General features: G+C 41.5%; 1 protein-coding gene across 2 annotated transcripts in view; it reads left to right on the top strand.

The window, feature by feature from the left end:
* The window catches only part of NHSL1 (NHS like 1), a gene marked incomplete at its 5' end in the record, with an annotated part of 243,045 nt that overhangs the window by 88,389 nt on the left and 133,226 nt on the right, over positions 1-21,430 (top strand). The window lies entirely within an intron of this gene.

Raw genomic sequence — 21,430 nt, 5'->3', positions numbered from 1 at the left:
TACACAAAAAATAAACTCCAAATGGATTAGAGACCTAAATGGAAGACCAGACACTATAAAACTCTTAGAGGAAAACATAGGAAGAACACTCTTTGACATAAATCACAGCAAGATCTTTTTTGATCCACCTCCTAGAGTAATAGAAATAAAAACAAAAATTAAAAAATGGGACCTAATGAAACTTAAAACCTTTTGCCCAGAAAAGGAAACCATAAACAAGACAAAAAGACAACACTCAGAATGGGAGAAAATATTTACAAATGAATCAATGGACAAAGGATTCATCTCCAAAATATATAAACAGCTCATGCAGCTCAATATTAAAAAAAACAAACAACCCAATCCAAAAATGGGCAGAAGACCTAAATAGACATTTCTTCAAAGAAGACATACTGATGGCCAAGAAGCACATGAAAAGCTGCCCTACATCACTAATGATTAGAGAAATGCAAATCAAAACTACAATGAGGTATCACCGCACACCAGTTAGAATGGGCATCATCAGAAAATCTACAGACGACAAATACTGGAGAGGGTGTGGAGAAAAGGGAACCCTCTTGCACTGTTGGTGGGAATGTAAATTGATACAGCCACTATGGAGAACAGTATGGAGGTTCCTTAAAAAACTAAAAATAGAATTACCATATGATCCAGCAATCCCACTACTGGGCATACACCCAGAGAAAACCATAATTCAGAAAGACACACACACCCCAATGTTCATTGCAGCACTGTTTACAATAGCCAGGTCATGGAAGCAACCTAAATGCCCACTGACAGACGAATGGATAAGGAAGATGTGGTACATATATACAAGGGAATATTACTCAGCCATAAAAAGGAACGAAATTGGGTCATTTGTTGAGACGTGGATGGATCTAGAGACTGTCCTACAGAGTGAAGTAAGTCAGAAAGAGAAAAACAAATATCGTATATTAACGCATATATGTGGAACCTAGAAAAATGGTACAGGTGAACCGGTTTGCAGGGCAGAAATTGAGACACAGATGTAGAGAACAAACGTATGGGCACCAAGCGGGGAAAGCGGCAGGTGGGGGGTGGGAATGGTGATGTGATGAATTGGGCGATTGGGATTGACGTGTACACTGATGTGTATAAAATTGATGACTAATAAGAACCTGCTGTGTAAAAAAAAATAAAATAAAATTCAAAAATTGATAAAAAACATAATAACATGTGGTACAGTTTCATAGAACTACACACATACAAACAATGAGTCCATACATAACAGGTGAAATATAAGATGTATGGATTGTACCATTGTCTATTTACTGGTTTTGATATTGTACTGTAGTTATGTAAGATACTAATTTTGGGAGGGGGTGCATGGGACTTCCCTGTACATTTCTTTGTACCTTCTTGTAAATTGAAAATGATTTCAAAATCACAAGTTTTAAAAAATAAACCTGTCTCACCTTCACATCTTAATTCCAACTTAATTCTGTCGTTTTTCAGTATATACATGGTGCTGTCTCATTGTAGTCTTAAGGAGTAATGATACACTTATTGTGCTGTAGCGGCTTTTAATCTGATAGGTCACCTTAGGAGGATGTTAAAGCATATACATTTCCTTCCTCTTTAATCTTAGCTTTGGCTTTTGTCATTAAAATAAATGAATCCCTGAGTTTTTGTAGTGCTATTGCCTGATTTAAGAAAAACTCCTATGGTCAGTATTAGTCATTATTTGAGCTTTACCAAAGAGGACTTTAAATAAAAAACAGTATTCCTCTGACACGCATTTTCTGCGTGACAGGTGCAGTTAGGCAATAGCAGCACATGTCCAAGGATGAAACTGAATGCATAACAAAAGGTTAAAGGGTTTTCCAATAGATTACCGAGAATGTTTGACATTTCCTTAATGACGTAGGTGTTGGTTTAGCTTGAGTTTGGGTATACAGAAAACTGGAAAATATAACTTAGAAGACTTTTAAGGCAACAGTGGATGTGGTTGCTATGTTGGAATGAAAGAGTTAAAATCAGGCCAAGGAGTGTAATCAAAAATATCCAACAATCCTGGTGAGGTTTACTTGAGATCAAAGTTCCAGGACAAGTGATTTAGATTTATAGTGGAACCAGATTTTATAGTCATTCCTTCCCAGTTAATCCAAATTCTATCCTGTACATTTAATCTCTCAAAAGGTAAATGAAGGCACATAATATTGGAATAGGATCCTTTGTCTTCTGTTGAATTCAGTGCTTTCATAATCATCATGAAAAAATGCTCTCAGATGGGGAACAAATGATTTCGAAGTGGAGGCAGCTCTTTCCAAGTAGATAGTATATTCTGACACATGATGATACATGCAGACGTATCATGTTACAGAATGAAGTGGCCATTTTTGTGGGATGAATTTTTCGAAAGAACATTTTGAAATATTAGAGGTTTGGATTATTGTAAAACAAATTTTCCCCCTCACAGATTAAAGCCTTTGATCCCTCTAATTGCCAAACATATAAATTATAATGAGGATATTAATATCTAAGTGTCTGAATTTTCTGTTTACTAAAAAAAACTTTAAGAAAATCTCAAGTAAAATTCTGGATTGTTAAAAAGTGCCAAAAATTATTTTTCCATTTAAACTTACTGTAATATAATGAGACAAATGGTCTGAACCCAAGGAAGCATGGATTGCACTTGATTTTGCTTAGCAATGTTCTCTTTTGATTAAAAAATGAAAGTTACAGTTTAAAAACATTTGGAAAGAAAGTTCTTAGGTTTTTGTCACTCAGCAACCTAGAGTTTAATGACCGTTTATAGTGCTAATAAACACTCAATTTTTGCAGTAGGCAATGTTAAATCAAGTTGAAAGAAGGCAGTGAGAGAACATCAGAACACCTCTGTATTGCTTCATTTTAAATTTGCTACATTCTTCATCTGGGTATCCAGAGCATTATATTCTGAATTCTTTCAACACCAATAAACAGGAAAGACATGTAGGTGACATTGGAAAGTTACTTTCTAGCCCTTCTGTAGGTACTAACCTAAGCCAACCTGAGACCTTGCCTTGAGATCAGATTGGACCAAACTGCACATCTGTCATTTGATAAGCTCAGGGTATCTCGAGCACTCAAGGAGAAACTGGAGGTTTCGAGGGTATCTGGGTTACACACTTGGTTAGATAAACCAATTCTAATTTCATTAGCACCATTATTTCTGTGTATATTTACAAGGGGGGAAAGAAGAAGACTTCTTATAAGGAATTCCAAATCTCTCTCATATAGTACAGGTTACCATAAAACTATTCATGTTGTATAGAATTTGTTTTGAAAAACTATATACCGGAATTCAAAACAATTATGTGGCTCAGAATGTTTTCTGTGCTGGAAGGTAACAAGCAAAGCTGCTCCTAATTTTACAGCTGGATAAACTTGAACACATAGAGAGTAGGTGATTTGCTGATGATCAAACAAGGGGATCTGACGGAAAGCATGGCTCTGAGCTCTGAACTTTGACTCCTGTACTTTTGTAATCTAATGATTGAAAACACGAGAGTGACCTGAATTAAAAAGAAATGTGCAGAAGGTCATTTGCTGGAATCTCATCTTCATTATATAGCTTAAGGTGTGAGGATGCTGCCATCCTAGAAGGAACAGAGGCAGGATTCAGCACTGGGTAGAAACATATAGTTTCTACCACCCCACTGCAAGGAAATGTTGCCCTCATTTTTGTCTGTTTGGACAAATCTGAATCTGTGAGTACTGTGGAGAAGGGGTCCATGCTCAGGTATTGTTTAAATGATCTCACTAATCTAACAAATACTTTGTGGTATCCTTTCCTATATTAAAATAAGAATTTCTTAGGCAGTGTAATCCATTTATACACTTTTTTTTTTTTTCCCCTTGGTGTTGCTCTGCACAGCATGTGCGTTCTTAGTTCCCTAACCAGGGATTGAACCTGCGCCCCCTGCAGTGGAAGCACAGGGTCTTAACCACTGGACCGCCAGGGAAGTCCCTATACACACCATTTTTAAAAAGTCAATATAAGGCCCTAACTGTAATGTAAGGAGAAATAAAAGGAAAGTCATTTGTAGCTTTTCATAGTCATTGCTCAGGCAAAACTATACTAGAAGATGTAATGACACAATTAGATACTTCCATGTATGTGGAATGACCATGATGAGAAGGCTGGTGTTTCAAACGCTGTGAGCGGGGGTGTTGTCAGTGATGCAATTTTCAGAAATGATGAATAATTCTCGATAAAATTCCAAAGTAAGCAAACTGAAATGATCTTTCAATTTTAACAATATCTGTATTTCTGGAAGATTTGGCATACAGTAAAATCAAGCACAAATATTGCATTTTTATGTAAAATAGAATTGAGTTTCTAAGCTCAGATGATATGAAAAAGACTTTTTTTACTAAAATAAGTCTAGAACTTCTGAAATCTGTGAAGGAGGTAGGACCATATACTGTCCCACACATTGTAAGATGTCCAGTATTCCCTGCTGCCTGCCCACAAAATGCCAGTGATGTGACCCAGTCAATGTGGCAACCCGAAATGTCCCACAAAGTTCAAGATGCCTGCTAGGAGAGGCACTACTCCCACTGAGAACTTCCAGGGTTCATTTCCTGCTTCTTTTGATGATTTGCCTGCTTTTCAGAAGAAGGCACTCTGTCATACCATCTCCTAACTTCTCTTCATTGGGTGCAGTCGTGGGTGGGAGGTGGGAAAAGATTGTACTTTGTAGTAGTGGAGAGTAGTGTGATTTTACTTCATGAGGGATGATGGGTCTCTACCCTTAATAGTGCTGTTTACCCCAGAAAAAATCATTTCGCCGACCTCACCTTCTCCACAGTTATGCTGGAGAGTATGTTAAAAACTATTGTGAAAAGGATTGTTAATTAGAATTTTTCTTCGGAAGACTGAACTATTCAGTATTATTAACGGTAAAATTTCAAAGCCTCAGACCACCTAGGTTTGGTCATCATAGCAGAACCAGTCACTGATAGCTGAGTGTGACTCTGTAACCTATCAAGTGTTGCCATATTTGACTAGTGTGTACCAGCAGTCACCTGATAGAGTAGACACAGTATGTGCTGTAACATAATAACAGTGATTTGTGATAATACTGTCCCCAAATAATGTTAATTGTGTTGCATTTCAGATGCTACACCTCATGAAGATGTGCTTCTCTGATGCCCCATCCCCACCCCTGGTCCTCAGAGCCATGTTTGTTCAGGGAGCCTGACCCAGTGCACTGGACTAGGTTGACCACCAATCCCAAGCCGGTCAATCAGGGTGTCCTCTTGGGTATTGTGACAGGGAGAATGAAAGAGGAGAGCAGAGAGAAAGAGAGAGAGAGAGAGAATTACTCTGTGTAGTAATTTTGGGTTTGGGTGCTAGAGCTGAAATCAAGGTGTTGGCAGGTTTGGTGCTTTCTGAGGGCTGAGGAAGGATTGGTACAAGGCCTCTCTCCTTGGCTTGTAGTTGGCCATCTTCTCCCTGTGTCTCTTCACATTGTCTCCCTTCTATTTGTGTCTGTCTCTGTGTCCAAATTTCCCCTTTCTATAAGGGCACCAATCATATCGCATTAGGGCCTGCCCTAATGATCTCATTTTAATTTGATTACCTGTTTAAAGACCATATCCTCAAATAAGGTCACGTTCTGAGATACTGGGGGTTAGTATACTAACATACCTTTTTTGCGGTGGGGGGACCCAATTCAACCCATAAGAGGCCCTCTAAGCCATTGTCTTACTGTGTGGACTGGGGAGCACAGGAATTTGATTTGCAGAGATAAAGAAGAAGGCACAAACAAGACATGGAGAGAAATAACTTCATGGATTCTTGACATGTCATTTCCAGTTTTCCCTGGAGACCAGTTGTATTCTTAATGTTGGTTTCTATGAGTTACCATTTTGGCCTTCTAATACATTCCCCTTGCTTAAGTTTGTTTAAGCTGGTTGCTGTTAGTTTTAGCCAAGGGATGCTAACTATTAAAGAACCAAATTGAGACAGGCATGCCACCCTAAGGAACTGGTTATGACTTTCTAGATTTTGTGAAGCTGTTGCTGGTTAGATGAACTAGAAAAAGGAAGCAGGAAGAACCGTTTGAAGCCCACTGTCATACAATCATGAGGTAATGGAGGGAAAAGTAGAAAGGAGCAAATAGATATTGGTCCTTTTCAGAGTGTCTGTTATTATATGTTATGGATTGAATGTGCACCCCCCCTGCCCAATTTATATGTTGAAACCCCAGTGTGATGGTTTTAGGAGGTGAGGCCTTTGGGGGTGGTTAGGTCATGAGGGTGGAGCCCTCATGAAGGGAATTAGTGCCCTTTTAAGAAGAGACATGAGAGCTTGCTTACTCTGAGTTCTCTGCCATGTGAGGATTCAACAAGAAGACCACCATCTGCAAACCAGGAAGCAGGTTCTCAATAGACACCAGGTCTGCCTGTTTCAGCCACCCAATCTATGATATTTTTGTTATAGCAGCCTAAACTGACTAAGACACTGTGTAAACCCTTTCATTTAATTAGGGTCTGAATTAAGGACGTGGATTAAAGAGATTCAAAGAAAGAGGGAAAGTGAGAAATCCACGTTGACTTTGAATTTTCTGTTTTAGGCGGTGGGGCTAATGGGTTTGGTATTAACCAGTTAGATGGTACTAACTTTTCGTTTGAGGAAGGACCTTAAGTTCTGATTTGGAAGTACTGAGGTTGAGGGACTTTAGGTTAGTCAGATGAGGATTGCCAGGAAAACAGTTGGCCATGGTAACGGGAGTACGAGTTCTGGAAACATGGTTGTAGAGTTCTTGTAATATGTTATGTTGTTTGAAGGCATGTTGACTGGAAGCTATCACCAAGAGAGAATCCCAGAAAGGGCCATGAATGAACATCACCATTTGAGGGACAGAGGAGGAGGAGGGTCAGCAAAGAAGACTACGACAGAGAAGTGGCCACCTGATATAGCAATTGGCTTTAAACAGACTCAATATACATTTATCAGACATTTATCAGCATAGCAGGTACAAAAGTTGTGAAGTTGTGTTGCTGTGCACTGAGGCAAGAACCGTGCATTGAAAAAACTGAGGCAACAACATAGATTGTTCCTTCAAGACTGCAAGAAGGGAAGAAAATGACTGCTCAAGAGGAAGGTAGGATAGAAGGAATATTCCCCACACGAAGAGAGGAATCCATATTCCTCCAAAGATGTGCTACTTAAAATACCCATTGTTCACTGAGTCGTGCAGAGTGTCTGGCTGAATGCTCGGTATACATTACCTAATTTACCCTCCTTCTACAAACCTGTTTGACTTTAGAGAGAGAAGTTAGGCTAAATCTTTCTGCGTACCTCAAATTCATACAACGTATACGGCGTTGAGCCAGTAAAGGAGCCCAGGTCTGTCTGAATCCACAGCCATGCCATCCCTCATGTCTACCCTCCTAAAAAATGAATTCAAAGTGTCAGTTAAATACAAGAAAATACAGAAAAGCAATTCAGGCCATCTCCTGGAGTTTTTGAGGTGGGATTTGGCAGGCATACTACATTACTGAATTAAATGAACGATAATAGGTTAAAAAAATAAAATTGTAAATGGCAATAAGAGGCATAGAGGTCCTGTTTGGCTTGGAAAGAAATTGGTCCAGGGTTAATTGTGTAAGTGAAATAATAGGAGTAGAAATTACAGATTCATTTGGGTGGCATTTAGGAAAAAAAAATCAGTTAATAGAAAGCTAGACGAGCACTTTCAATAAAGATCAGTAATATAATAAAGGTCACTTCTAAGAAAACAGTTAACCAACCTAGGTATGAGTGTCAGAAAGCCAGAAAGGCATGAGTTTGAAACTAGACTAGTAGATGAGAAAGTCAAGGATTAATGCAGAAAAATTAAACAGAAAGGTAGAGTGAAAGAAACCCTCACTAGAAAAAAAAAATATCAAGAGATGAAAGAGAAGAAATTAATAAACTAAAGTTGTTCTCCACTGGATAAGTAAAAATTTAAGTTTAACATTAATACATGACATATCTTTTCTTGCATATATAAAAGGGTATGTGTAAAATAGAACCATGCAGTTCACAAATTGAAAAGTAATGTATCGCTTATTGTAGTAATGTCTACTAACTCACATGCCCCTGCCTTTCTTACCATGCACCCACTGGAGCACCCAACCACATCTTACTCATCCTGTGTCCTTAGTAGTTCCCAACCTACCTGGTACACAGTGGTCCTAATAAATACCTGTTAATTCTGTGTGTTCTTTCATTTCCATTTGATGCAGGAAACCTAAGAGGTGAGGGTCTAGTGTTTTAGGTACTCGAGTAACAATTCACTAGCTCAAAAAAATAAACACTATTTTGTTTCTATATCTGGAGTTGGAAAACTAAGAAATAGGGACTCTTAAGATGATGTAATTAAGTTACATTAGATTCTTCACATTATTAGAAATGATGTCTATTATCACTTGGTTTCTGATTACAAATCTGTATTTCTCTTCATTATCCGATTTTTAACCCAAGATGACCTGTTGGAAAACCTAATAGGTACCTTCCTATTTAAGTGTTTTGTCAAACTGATGCAAGGCTCTATGTTACACAAGAGAACAGTGTTATATTTTGTTGATTTTTTTGAACTTTTAATTGAAAATAACATTCATACAAGGAAGTGTATATGCTTAACTGCTTTTTTTAAGACACCAATTGTACTTGAACATTTGTTACATTTTAAAAAATAATTAATTAATTAATTTGGGGCTGTGTTAGGTCTTCGTTTCTGTGCGAGGGCTTTCTCTAGTTGCAGCGAGCGGGGGCCACTCTTCATCGCGGTGCATGGGCCTCTCACTATCGCGGCCTCTCTTGTTGGGGAGCACAGGCTCCAGACGCGCAGGCCCAGTAGTTGTGGCTTATGGGCCTAGTTGCTCCGCAGCATGTGGGATCTTCCCAGACCGGGGCTCAAACCCGTGTCCCCTGCATTAGTAGGCAGATTCTCAACCACTGCGCCACCAGGGAAGCCCGCTTAACTGCTTTTTAACTTGCACATGTCTTCCGCTTATTGAACAGTTTCATGAGAGTTGGTTGGTCCTTCTTGTACTTTAATAGATCATAATGTTCATTTCTGGGTCCTCCTAATGTGCAGCTGCTAAAGGAAGCAAGAAGGGCAATGCTAATATTAAAATATCATGAAGAAAGAATGTCATTTACATAGGACCTGCTGGGAGTATGGCATATTAGGTTTTTGTGTTTACTCAGTGTTTGGAGGTCTTAACTTTTTGATTGCAAGGTAGGACTCCTATGCACTTAAATTTTCCTTGAGAGATTTTTTTTGGTTGAGCTTAACTCTTGCAAGGCAGGAATAATTTGCTGCTGCAGCTGCCTCTAGAAACTATTTTAAAGGGTTATCTCAGAGACGCTTTGAGAGTCTGTCCGTAGACGCCCATCTCCCCACTGCCACCTCTGTTGAATCTAGGTGAGAAATGGATGTGAACTTAATAATGTACACAACCTCATCAACCCTTTGGAGATGCTCTGCTAAATTAATTGCGGCAGACTCCTCAGGGTGTCCTTTTGTGGTACTGCTGATTCTTTTAAGAACCTTGGCTGTTTTGCCAAAGGTATCACGTCTTTATAATCTTAAACATATTAATGAATGAAACACTTGCTTTGAGGTACGTCATCGATAGTTTAGCGATCCACTTAGCCATCAAAATCCTACTTTGGGGCTTCCCTGCTGGCACAGTGGTTGAGAGTCCTCCTGCCGATGCAGGGGACGCGGGTTCGTGCCCTGGTCCGGGAAGATCCCACATGCCGCGGCGCGGCTGGGCCCGTGAACCATGGCCGCTGAGCCTGTGCGTCCGGAGCCTGTGCTCCACAACGGGAGAGGCCACAACAGTGAGAGGCCCGCGTACCAAAAAAAAAAAAAAAAAATCCTACTTTGACTTGTCCACATAACCCTTTTAGCCTATTTTTAGATTTATTAAGTGCTTTTCATGTAGTTGATGAAAAAGCTTTCATTTAAGAAATTGTTTCCACATGACCCTGGGGGCCTCCCATTGTAGCTTAACAGTAGTTGAGATGTTGCATTGTTTGTTGGAAACTGCGAAGTAGAGTCAGTCCTGGCATATGGGCACCCTAGCCTTAGAGCTGGGAGGGCCTTGGGGTGGTAATTTAACCTCTTCATTTTACAGTCACGATGTCCAGAGAATTTCGGCAACTTATCCAGGCTGACTCCACTGGTCAGACAATGCAGATTCTGACTCCTAGGCCCTGTTCTTTTGCCTACGTCAGACTGACACTTGAATACCTGAAGACGTTGAGATCTTTGCCAAAGAAGTGCCTTTGAAGTTGCTTTGTGTGAGAGATGCAAAGGAAGAGGTACTTTTGTCCTGAATGTGTTTGGTTTAAGTTTTCAAACAGAAGTTTATGGCCTTTTTTTTCTCCTTGGGGTTGGGAAAGAAGGCAGTGTTAAAGGAGAGAGAGACCCAGAAATGCCACCATGCTATCGTAAATGAGGAGAAAGGTGGGCCATATTGGAGCTACCTTTGTCATTTATACAAATCCTGCAGCAGGTGCATATACAATAGATGGTGTGGCAGCAGGAGCCTTGGCAGCCTCTAGACCCCTCACCTTCTCTTATCCATCATCTGCATCAGGACTCGTGGCTTTGCTTCCTAACCATTTCTCAACTCTGTCTTTATGCTGGCCTATTTTTACCCATTCACTGTCCGTAGATATCTTTTCTGCTGATTAAAGAAATTCAGAAAGGAAAGAGAGAGAGATTCTTTTTATATTCTATTCCAGGGTCCCCTATTGCATATATTAAAGTTGGTCCATATATATATATATATATATATATATATATATATATATATATATATGTAAATTTTAAATTTTAACTCACTCCCATTTTGCCATGTTTGTTCCCTTTTCTGACATACTCTGCTTAGAGACTATACATATAAGAAAGGCTAAGTAAATATAATGTAGGAAGAAAGCTGGTTTTCGTAAGTCGCTTTCTATCTCATGTAGGTGACTGAGCTCCTTAGGAAGATCCCCCTGGAGGCCCGTACCCCATGCTCTGTAGCATACAGTAGTCTTGGCTTTAGTATAGTGAACACTTCTGGTTTTCATTTTCTCAGGTGACCTCCAAAGGTTCAAGACATGTAATGAAATGAGTCCCAAATTAGGGTCATGTGCAGGGTGGGCTGTGGGCGGGGGACTTAGCTCACGGGAACCAGCAGACCCCCAGCCGCAGCCCTCTGCGCCTGAACGGGCTTTGGGGAGCGTGCTTTGTTCCAAGTACCTAGTCCTCTCAAAGGAATACATTTTTGTTTCTTTGTGAAAATGGCCCAGAAATAAAAAAAGCCACCTGTGATTTGTCAGTAAACTTGGGGATTTATTAAAATCTTGCTATGCAGCCCTTCCTTCTTAATGTGAATGGGCTCAATTCATGGTCCGCGCATGGTTAATGATTTGTCGATTGACTTTGTCTTCCTAGGAAGCAGAACAGTGGTTTTCAGCTCTGGCTGCTGCTTCTTGGGAATCAAGTTGGATTCTGTAGATTTGGCATTGTGCCCACACATCTGTAGAGTTGAAAGCTCCCTTGGTGATTCTGATGTACAGCTATGGTTAAAACCCATTGAACTAGACTAGAGCATGAACTTCAAAGAGTTCAGGGGAAGTACACAACTACTCCAAGTCATTCCACAGGAACAGGTAAGGAGGCTGTTTTTGCTGAGAGCCAGGGAGTGATTTCAGAAGCCCAGAGGAACTGGCAATCCTGGTGGCCGTGAGAAATTAAGCTCTTAGGGATTTAGCTCTGTTGAGGCTCCTCCCCGCAATCCCCATTTGATTTAATAGACTCTCACCTTATCCTGAAAGAGTTGTGAATGGGAATGTAACTCTTCTCTGCTGCTAAAGCACAAGTATATATACTCCAATAAAGATGTTAAAAACAAACAAACAAAAGAACAAAAAAAATAAAATAAAATACCCTAAAAAAAAAAAGTCCTTTCTCCGCTCTCCGTTGCCTGGAAGCGAGGAACCGGGGTAGTGTGCTTCTCATATTTTATTCCCAACACTCCTGCCTCCCTCCAGATAATAGATGTGATCAAACAAACTGAAATCCCCTCTCACCCCATCCTTGGAAATTTCCAGCGTTCATTAGCATATCAAAGGCTGGGAAAGTCCTGTGGTTAACACGATAACAAAAAAAAATCTCTTTAAAACTTTGTTTCAGTTAAACAAACTTATTTGCATAGGAAGAGACTTTTTGCTCCTATTATACCTACAACTAAGTATTTTTTCCTTAACACCAGTTTGGGAAAGACTGGCCAAGTCACTTTCTGATTCAGTGATTTTCTGAGCGTTAATTTCTGACAGCTGAAGCTCTTTTTAAAATCCCCTTTGAAGTTGGACTGAATTAACAAATGGAAGGCTTGGCAAAGCAGTTTACTAATTCATAACTATATCCCTCTGCTTTCTTTGTGTTGCTAAGTACTATAATCTTTGACCTGAAAGGAAGAATACTGCTAACAAGTAAATATTTAAAAGGCCCATGAAGTATAATGTGTATAATGTGCGAGTTTGTCCCTGGGGAGCCTGTCTGCTGGCTGAAAGCAATGACTCACTTTTTCATCTCCTAAATAGGCTGTTGTTTTACAGTAGGTTGAAAGGAAGTATTTTAAGTGCTAAGAGTTAGATTTTTTAAAATTTTTGTTTTTAGATTTAGTTAGCCATTGGCTTCACCGATTTGAAGGTGACGTGTAATTCATAACTCTTGAGTGGGCTGGTACTCTGTACAAGCAAGTTAGCGTTACTGTGAATGAATGAACTCTGTGCTACCAAAGACAACTTGGAACAGAGTGAGGAAACGGAAACATGACTCATTGATGGACTTGAAGAGTATCAAGGGGGACTCACTAACTTCAGAGCCAGAGCGGAGGCGTGGTAAAGCAGGGAGAACCTGGATGGGGCAAGGAAACCAGGGTTCCAGTCCCAACAGTGCCCCTGACTGCCTCGGTGACAATGGCTGATTCACTAAACCTCTCGGCCTTCTTTCTGCCCATAAGGGGAAGCGTGAATTATTTGTTGCTAGGATAACTGCCAGCTTCAAGACTTGATGAGCCTCTGAATTCTACGGATTTTCTGGTTTGTGTGGAAGTGGGTGTGTATGTTTTAACGGCCTTCAGATGGGATTCATCAAAGCTCCATGAAACAAACCTTTATTTTTAAATTTTGAAGTGAATTGCTATGACAGAGTATGGCCAGGGGAGTCCATGACAGAAAATAAGGAAGCAAGTAAACTTTGATATGTAAGGCTGTGGGCAACTGATTTCCTGTGGCTATGGCATTTGGTATAGAATGATGTGTATGTGATACCGTCAGAGAAAGGTTCATTATTGTCTACAGGCAAAAGTTTTGCTCTATCAGGATTTCTTTTCAAAAGCTGTAAAATAGCTCCTAGCTACCCTGTTCAATATACCTCACTATGTTTAAAAAAAATATTGAGATCACCCTACTGAAATATATCCACAGACATTTTTCGTTAAGAACAGCAATCTGCATACCTGACACCTAATTTTTAGCTTTTGCAATGTAGTTTTTGCACAGTCACTATTGTATAAAAATAATCTTGTGTTCTACTATGTTCATGTAATGATTTTCTTTCATACAGGCTAGATTGACAGGTACATTGAAATATCAGTGCTATGCCTGTTAGAAACTAACCTATATATTCTCTGAAAGTGATAATCTGACCTGAATGTTTTGGGGAAGCGGGACAGCACAGTATTCTGAGGGTCATGATTAATTCTCTTTAATTATGGCTGTGAGATACATCAATTGTCAGGGAATAATTGTACCAAAAAAAACCCCAAATATTTTTAAAGGGTAACTTTCAAAGTAAAATCATATGTGCAAGTTTCTGTAATTTTATCCCTTTTTCTTCCTGCAGCTTAAACCACGGTATAATATTTTACTACCAGTGGTTTTTGGTTTTGTTTTTTGATAAACTGGTGCCAATAGTCCCTTACCTATTTTTTTTCTGACTGTATTTTGCAAATTCTCCAGTTCCAAAAGATACGCCTGACAATAATGATTTCCATATATGCGTTGAGGGCGTCCTACAGTGCTATGCGCTTGACTCATAACCCCACTAGGTGGCAGTATTATTATTCTAGTTTGTATGTTTTCAGTGGGTGGCTGGATTCAGAGAGCCTTGCCCCAGATCAAATTGTCAATAAGTATGTGTTGAAATCAAGATTGGAATCCAGCTGTGCCTAATTCAGATACTTGTGCTGTCCCCCTCTCTCTGCTGTACGAGCATGTCTTGGGGAGGGTAGGGGAGGAAAGTGGAAAAGCCTTGCTTCCTACATGATCTACTCAGTAAATTTCTACTGAACACCAACAGAATTAACATTTTTCTTCTCGAGGAGTTGCCCATCACTGGTGGACAGGAGAAAGGGTAGTATGGGTGGTTAGACATCAGTTACCTATGGCAAACTAAGGAATCCCATATGCCCAGCTTCGTGGTGCCTTGCAAGTTCTTGGGGCGAGGGTGTGCGTAAATAAACAGCCACTTTGGAGGGTCAGAAATAATGCAACCAAGGAAGGGGTACTGAGATGAATCTAGAAGGGGGTGGGTTGGCCTCTGCTGACGGGGCCTAAATCAAAGACTGAGAAGCCTGGGTTAGATTAGCAACGGCGTATCCTGAGCAGCATTTGACAAGATCAGGGCTGCGGTTCAAGGCTGATGTGGCAGAACGTGGAGGCCCAGATGGATCAAACTAAGCTGGAAGCCTGCGGGGATTTCCCTTAGGGCAGACGGGAGAATGGTAGAGGGACGTCTCGACTGTTGCTTTATGTTATCTTTTTTTTTTTTTGCAGTACGCGGGCCTCTCACTGTTGTGGCCTCTCCTGTTGCGGAGCACAGGCTCCGGACGCGCAGGCTCAGCGGCCATGGCTCACGGGCCTAGCCGCCCCGTGGCATGCGGGATCTTCCTGGACCGGGGCAGGAACCCGTGTCCCCTGCATCGGCAGGTGGACTCTCAACCACTGCGCCACCAGGGAAACCCAAAGGGAGGTTATCTTTGAGTCTGGGTATGAAGGTGGGAGTGAGGCTGAAAGGAAAACCTAATGGTTTGGAGCAACCTGGGCGACGGGCAAAGTAAGCATAGAAATACGGTAGAAAGACGAGGGCCCAGTGGAGGTGGGCGATCCAACTTGTGGTCAGGCTGTTTTCCCCATTTACGGGGTGTTAGGGACTCACAGGATGAGAATGAGCAACGAGTGGGGGGCTGTACTGTCCCCGCTGCAGACGGAACTTGTGTTGAGGAGGCCGCAGCTGCGGGGAGGCATTTTGTTGTTGGCAGTAGAGGGAATCAGGGGGAGAGGAAGGCAGCCTCTAGAAAAAGAGGCTGAAAGTGCCAAGTAGCAAATTCATTCATGCTGTAGATGGTGAGCCGCAGGCAGGAGTGAACCAGGAGAGGGGAGATGGGGTAAGTGAGGTTTTGGAGTGAAAAGGAGGGACAGAGAGCGGGGTCAGGGGTGGAGAGGCTGGCGGGTCCCCCAGCTGACGGGGAGGCTTGCTGGGCAGCCGTAGGGCCCTACCCCGTGCTGAGCAGTGAGGTTAGTCAGCCTCGCCCAACCAGTCGATGCCTACCCTGACCTGTACCTGCCCTCCAGGTAGTTAGTACACAGCCAGTGACCCCCAAACTTGTCTGATCAGCCCCCCAGGTGCTTCCCTGGCCCTTTCCCCAGAGATTCTGTGTGTCTGGGAGGGGGCCCCAGAGTTTGTGTTTTAATAAGCACCCCCCAGGTCATGCCGGTGAGCAGGCAAGTTTAGGAAACGCTGACATGGACGCCCGAATGTCCTAAAGGCTGGACAGCGCCTTCTGTGATATTTCTTCTTTAGTTCCTCACCCTTGTAGCCTGTGTAAGTATGAAAGACACTTCCGAATTTTAACCCGTAGGTTATTGAAGTGAATGGATACCCGACTGTTTCTATTTTATAAGATACCGTCAGGTTTTGAGTTTTATGCAGGATTCTTTGCTGGTTCCTAACCCAGGCTTGGCCAGTGTTTGAATGCTACAAATACTCCATCCCTGAATTTACCCAAGCCTCTACTGCTTGGGGCTTTACAGAAGACGGATTGTTCTGTTCTGCCACCTGCTGGTCAACCACAGGCAAACCATGTCAGGTTTTGAGCATGATTTTCAATGGATCCTAGATGAGGCAAAAAGTCTTATCTCTAATAAGGCCATCTGCTCTAAATTAAACCTTGTATACTTAATGTTGAAAATCTGACAAAGTTAATTTTCTCTTCTCTCTGGAACCTTTTTTCCAGCCCAGGTGTTAAAATACTAATAACAACGACACATTCTGAGAGATCAGTTACCTGTGTTAATCTCAGAAAGAATGTTTTTTTTAATGCCTCATGTCTGTTCTATGGACAAATGATTCTGGCAATTCAAAACCACGGTGAAGACAGATGGGATTCAGGCTCCGGAGTATTGGAGGAGTGTAATCTTGGAAAATTGCTTTACCTCTCTTAAGATCAGTTTATTTTCAGCATAGTTGCATCATCTTCATCATCATCATCATCATCATCATCATCATCATTATTTTAAATTGTGCCTGACTCTGGGTCCCAACTTTGCTGATGACCTGACAATTAATTTCTAAAAATGTTCTGGGGTATCTGTTAAAGGCTGGGCCACACAGTGGTAAACTACTTAGATGGAATTCCTGCAGCCATGGAGCTGGTGTCACAGTGTCACACAAAACCCCTCAGATTCTTTGTTTCCTCATCTGTAAGATGAAAGTGTATGACAGAATAATCTCTAAGATCTCCTTTGGTCCCAAGCTCCTGTAACTCAAACCATCAGCGTGAGTGTAAGACTTAGTTTTCCTAGTGACTGTGGAAGGCAGTGTCTGTTCTCGGCCCTTCAGATGGGTACGCCTCTTCCCCCCCCACCCCCAGGCCCCAGTGACACCGATGCCGTCTAGGAAGCTTCTGAGGAGACTAATTTATGCTTTGCATCTGATGCTCTTTTAAACATTTTAAAAAGTTAGAATTGGAAAAATGGCAGGCTTCTTCATTTTATTGTTCCTTTAAATATTGTTAGTTGAAACACAGAACCAGCATTAACTTAGCTTTATCTGTAAACAAAGTGTAAACTTTCTCAAAGATTGGTGCTTCTTAATTGGGGTAGGGGGCATACCTTACACAAAGTGTTTGATGGCCAGAGAGACACAGGATGGGTCAGGCCCAGCTGGAATTGCATTAGTGCCTTGATTCTCAACTGTGGGTGAATATTAGAATCACCTTTTGTAAAAGATTCTTGTTCAGTAGGTTATGCATAGATTGGGTTTGGGGTTTTTTGTTTGGCACTTACATTTTTAGAAAACTAATGCAGTTTCACTTGGGGCTGACCCATCCTGTGTTTCTTTGAGCGGTGCTAGGCCATCAGACATTTGGGAACTTACAGGGTTCCCAGACACTGTGGTCAGCTCTGGACACTGGACACCCACAAATGCTTACTGGTCATCACCTCTGTCTTCATCTTTCTCTCCTACCTTTACTAGGCTGGTGACAAAACGTTTTATTAGGCTGTTGATTCCTTAATTACTCTTTAGTATGAGGCTGTCCCTTAGATAGGTAAGTTAGATTTTGAACTTTCCTCAGGCTTCATTGTAATCTCATTTTGTAAAGGGTGTCTCTTCTGGAAATGGCTGAGCATATGCTTACATATTAATTCTTACTTGACTTAGGTAATTCTTAAATGATGTCACTTCCTTAAGTGACACCCTTTGACCTAATCTCAGATACAGGCTACAACCTACTATAATTCCCTATGGCCTGAACAAGCAATATTGCACTATGTGATAAATTAAAGGTTATGTGACACTGTTAACTTTTTTTCTTATTTTGAATTGTAATTTACCTTTAGCCAAGCATTTTCTTATCAACTATAACCAATAATGTGTATTTTATGGAACTATACAGTACTGGTACTTTTCTTCTGTATTCATTCCTCCTCTACCAAATATTGTCAGCAAACTAAACTTTAGAAGATGCTGGAGCACATCTTGAGTACGTGTGTACATGCGTGTATTTGGTGATGAAATTTGGAAGTTTCTTCACTTTTTAGCTATTTTACACAACTGTCATTACTTATGGTAATGACAATAAGGTACACTACACCTGTGCTATTCTTGTAGTAATTCCTTTTAACCTGTCAGGATTTCACACTTTTCTTCAAACCATTCATGGCCTCACCTCATTTGGGAAGAGAAATGGGCCTAGCAGTTCCTTGAGAAAATGACACAGGTGCAGTTCCTTGAGAATTTTGTCTGTGTAGGTGAGGCCTGCATGCTTGGTTCTTTTCCTTACAATGCTGGCATTGAGTGAACTGTTTTCCTGCTGGGAGTCTGACCCTCCTTTGCAGCTCACCATCCCCTTCCTATATATGCAGCCACAATTTTAATCTTCTGCTTCTGGCCTTACCAGACGTCTCCACTTGTGTACCAGCCACCTCTACTTCAAGTCCTGTAAGATCAATGGTTACCTCTTTACTGCTGCTGCAGATGAAAATAACCTACCAATTATCAAGTGCTAGTGATGTCAGCATCTCCCCAGTTAGTTTTCAGGGTCCCTGGTGTCTTTGTCTTGCAGGGGGTTGAGTCCAGGAATGAGAACAGAGGGTGCCACTCACTTGGGGCCTTTTGAGGGAAGCCTGTCGTAATTGTCCCTGCGTTTCAGGGAGACAGCAGAGTGGCTGGGCTGGGAGAAGGAAGATTAGAAGGGGGAGTCTCTATAACTAATGCCTTCGTCTGTGCTAGCCAGTCTCTATCCACCCACTCTAGTCTGCCATCAGTGGCAAGGGTCTAGTGTTTATTTTGTAGAAATACTTCACCCTTCTTTGAAGTTCTTTTCGACGGCGTTATCTTAAAGAAGCATATTATAGAAACAAAAATTCCCTTGATTTAACACATTCATTTTGACCCTGGAGAGCACGTGTTTCAACCAAAAATTTCTGAACGTCTTAAGTGTCTTTTAGGCCATTTGTTTTCTGAATTTCTCCTTATCAAAGTGAGTTTATTACTTAAGACTGTGACAGATGTGATTGTACAGAGACAGCCAAAGTCATCATCATCAGATTGAATTGCTCTTCTCTAAGTAGCCTTTTTACTTGGAGATTTTGATGACTATAAAAATTGTTGAGCTGAATGAAGAGAAAAACATATAAAGCCCTCATTATATGCTTTGTTATATTTTCATGTGTTCCAGAAAGCTTAAATTTGTTAAGCTTTTAAAGAAAACACTCTTATGCAACGAGTGAAATTTTAATAAACACAGTGTGTGGGAGAAACACAAAAGGCCATTCCCTTAAGCAGATTTGCACATCGAGTGTAGAAGCTTAGGTATCGATTTTTCTTAGACATACCCTGCTGTGAAGTGTTCCTTTAATTACCTAAACAAGGTTGTAGGGAAAGGATCAGGTGAATTGGTTCATTAGAGGTACCAGGTCCGTGGTACCTTTACCCATCATGCCTCTGGTTGCAGAGTGAGTGGAAATTTTAAAATATTAACTATTTTATAAAAATAACTTTAAGAATGATTTGCAGGGCTTCCCTGGTGGTGCAGTGGTTGAGAGTCCGCCTGCCGATGCAGGGAACACGGGTTCATGCCCCGGTCCGGGAAGATCCCACATGCCTCAGAGCAGCTGGGCCCGTGAGCCACGGCCGCTGAGCCTGCGCGTCCGGAGCCTGTGCTCCGCAACGGGAGAGGCCACAACAGTGAGAGTCCCACGTACCGCAAAAAAAAGAAAAAAAAAAAAAGAAATAGGCACTCCCTTTCCCTTGCTTGCTCAGGTGAGTGGAGTGTGTTGCCCCGCCCCAATCAATTTGGTTTGGCCACGTGACTTGCTTTGGCCAATGAATGTTAGCAGCCCTGAGGCAGAAGAAGCTGGTGCAGTTGCACTTTGCTCTTTGGTGCCATTGCCACGAGAAAGGTAAGCGTGGACCGGCCTGCTGGTCCTAGGAGGGAAGAGAAGCACTACAGGTTATCCCTAGGGTGACCAACCATCCCAGTGTGCCTGGGACTGCCCCCATTTTAAAATAATTTCCATGTCCTAGGAAATTTCTCAGTCTCGGGCATACCGGTGCAGAGCCAGCCCAAGCCGAGTCTATCCTAGATGACCTGGCCTCCAGGTGACCCACAGAATCGTGAGAAATCCTAAATGATTGTTGTTTTAGGCCACTGAGTTTTGGGGTGCCTTGTTATGCAGCAGTAGTTAAGCAGTATAGCGCCTCATAAACGTTTGCTTATTTCAACTGAGATAGCTCCTGGCAGAAATGTTGAAGGTTGAGTAAAAGTTAAGCAGGTGAAAAAGATGAGAGGTGTTTTGGCAGATGGAGGCGCAAAAGGGTCAAGGGCCCAGGGGCCTAGAATATAGTGTGAGCTGGCCCGTGGAGGACAGCTCTGAGGGGAGCGCAGCTGAAAGCAGGCGGCCCCTTTCCCAGGGGAGAGGCCCGAGGCTGAGGCTGTCTTCATGGTCGTCGGAAGGGTAGCCTTTGGGAGGAAAGACCTTGGCTCAAATCTCAACTCTGCTACCTAATAACTCGGCGGGAGGTTGTTAGGCAAGTTACTTTATCACCTTTATCCTTGGTATCTGCATCTGCAAAATACGTATGATGATACATATTTCACAGGGTTTTTGTTAGAGGGAAGAAACCAACAGGAAACTTTGTGATTTCTTCATTCTGACTCTACACTTACCTATCAAGCTGGCAGCAAATGATCCAGTTAGAACAGTGTGGCTGAAAGCAGGATGGGCATTGCCACTGTTGCTCACTGGTTTCAGAACTTTTCAAGTTTTCTTTCTCCCACCTTTTTTTTTTAGTGTTTGAATTTCTCATTTATTTCTCACACATTTGTCTGGTTCAATGGAATCATTGCTGGTATCAGCAATATTTAGCACATGTTTAGCATGGAATGGTCGTATAATAAAGGGAATAGCTGAAATGATAAAATGTCTGTTAAACAAAACATATATTCAGTGTGCTCTGTAGAGCCATAGTGAATATAGTTTTAAAGATAGAGCCAAATAGAATAAATATTTTGGAAGGTCACTTGAGGTTGACTGAAAAAATTCTTTGTCTTAATCACGTACCAGGAAAAACTTAAAAAAATTTTTTTCCACTGCCACAGAGCAACTAAATTTACATGGTGGAACCCAGGAGGTCCCAGCCTGTCTGCATGGATTACCAGGTAGGATGTGGGCTGCTTTTCTGATTTTGGCTCGTTTGTTGATTGCCCCAGGTTCTGAGTGGGATCATTGAATTCCAGAGTTTTGGTGGATGGAAACAATGTAGATGTCCTTACAAATGAAGAAAAGCATGCTGCCTAGCAGTTAGTGACCTTCTTTCTTCTCAAAGTGATGCAGGGTAACTCTATGGATAATGGA

The sequence above is a fragment of the Hyperoodon ampullatus genome, assembly GCF_949752795.1.
Source record: "Hyperoodon ampullatus genome assembly, chromosome: 12".
NCBI classification, from domain to species: domain Eukaryota; kingdom Metazoa; phylum Chordata; class Mammalia; order Artiodactyla; family Ziphiidae; genus Hyperoodon; species Hyperoodon ampullatus.
The sequence above is the reverse complement of the archived record's forward strand: the minus strand, read 5'-3'. Positions and strand labels throughout refer to the sequence as shown.